This window comes from Pseudochaenichthys georgianus, unplaced genomic scaffold, assembly GCF_902827115.2.
Source record: "Pseudochaenichthys georgianus unplaced genomic scaffold, fPseGeo1.2 scaffold_429_arrow_ctg1, whole genome shotgun sequence".
Classification (NCBI taxonomy): Eukaryota; Metazoa; Chordata; class Actinopteri; order Perciformes; family Channichthyidae; genus Pseudochaenichthys; species Pseudochaenichthys georgianus.
Window position 1 is genome coordinate 154,838 of NW_027262994.1, and position 2,100 is coordinate 156,937.

Below are 2,100 nucleotides of genomic sequence, written 5' to 3' on the forward strand. Positions count from 1 at the left end.
CACCGTCCTGTTGTTGCTAGACAGTTTGAGGTTTCTGTTCACTGTGTTTGAGTCCAGTGTGAGTCCACAGGAATCTGATGAGAGACACAGCAGGTATTAAAGGTTATTAAAGTACCTGTGATGTCCCAGTGTGAAGATGCTCATGATTAAAAACACATTTACACTTCCTGAGACCTCCTGGCCTCAACCAGCGGACTGCAGCAGGCTCCAGTCTGAAAGCAGAGGGGGGGGGGGGGGGGGGGGGGGTCAGTTAGTCCTCCAACAGTGCAACACAATGAATAGTTTACTATTTAGTTTACTAGTGTACTTGGAGAGGGTCTGAGTCCGACCCTTGTCAATTAACTACAGGGGTCCCTCAGGGCTCTGTTCTTGGTCCTCTCCTCTTCTCCCTGTACACAAACTCGCTCGGATCTGTCATTAGCCCGCATGGTTTTTCATACCACTGCTACGCTGACGACACCCAACTAATTCTGTCCTTTCCCCGCTCAGAGACCCAGGTCGTCGCACGCATCTCTGCTTGTTTAGCTGACATCTCTCAGTGGATGTCCGCTCATCATCTCAAGCTCAACCTTGACAAAACTGAAGTGCTTTTCCTTCCGGGAAAAGATTGTCCCTCTCTTGACCTAACTATCAACATCGGCACCTCTGTTGTTTCCCCGACCCAGACTGCAAGGAATCTGGGTGTGATCCTAGATAACAACCTGTCCTTTACTGCAAACATCGCTGATACACGCTTTTCAACATCAGGAAGATACGCCCCCAGCTGACCCAGAAATCGACGCAGGTTCTGGTTCAGGCTCTCGTCACCTCACGCCTAGACTACTGCAACTCCCTCCTGGCTGGTCTACCTGCATGTGCCATCCGACCTCTGCAGCTCATCCAGAATGCAGCGGCTCGTCTGGTCTTCAACCTTCCAAAATGTTCCCACACCACGCCGCTCCTCCGCTCCCTTCACTGGCTTCCGGTAACTGCTAGAATTCACTTCAAGACACTGGTACTTGCGTACCATGCTGCGAATGGATCTGGCCCTTCCTACATCCAGGACATGGTTAAACCGTACACCCCAGCACGTGCACTTCGCTCTGCATCAGCCAAACGGCTCGCTGCACCCTCGCTGCGAGGGGGACCCAAGTTCCCATCAGCAAAAACACGTGGGTTTGCTATCCTGGCTCCAAAATGGTGGAATGAGCTCCCCATTGAAATCAGGACCGCAGAAAGCTTACACACCTTCCGGCGCACACTGAAAACTCATCTCTTTCGACTCCACTTCGAGTGATAGAATGACTAACAAAGAACTGCTAACAGAGCACTTATATACTAATAAAGGACTGGCTTATCTAAAACCAGTTGAGTAGCACTTGAAACGATTGGCTCTTTGAAACCTGATGTTCTTATATGATTCTGTTTTCTTCAAGGTTGTGTCTTCCTGGTCGAATGTACTTATTGTAAGTCGCTTTGGATAAAAGCGTCAGCTAAATGCAATGTAATGTAATGTTTAAAAAAGTGAAATAGTGCAATAAGAGTCTATATGCAAGTTATTGGAATATGATATATTAGATAAATAGATAATTTCGAAGTAGCAGCCAGATGAATGTTATGTATGTTGTTTCAAGTTCAGGTTTTTAACAGTCTCGGGCCTGTGGGATGAAACGGGGGGTTACGTATTGTAACTCTAGTTATCAGTGGCGAACCGTCAGGGTCTTCAATGTATTCAGAGAATACCCTGGAACACTCAGATAAAACAAACAAAAAAATCGATTTAATTATATAAATAAAATGTAATAACATTAATACATGAGAATCGTATCTGTGTTGTGTATTTAAATTTGAGAGCATACTTTATTGATTTCCTTCACTCAAACCCTGTCATCGCACCAAAGACAAACCGAAGAGTAACCGCCCTTACGGGACGCTGTAATAAGTAAAGCGAACGCACCCGCAAAGACACCTGGCCTCCTATTGGTTGAGGGGTTGTTGCACAAAAGTTTCGAGCGCGCACAGAATAAATCTGAGAGCAGAACAAATCTGTGAGCAGCAATTATATCTGAGTGCAAGCGTACAGTTTGAGCACAAGCAGATCGAATCTAGGTGCAAGCAGGC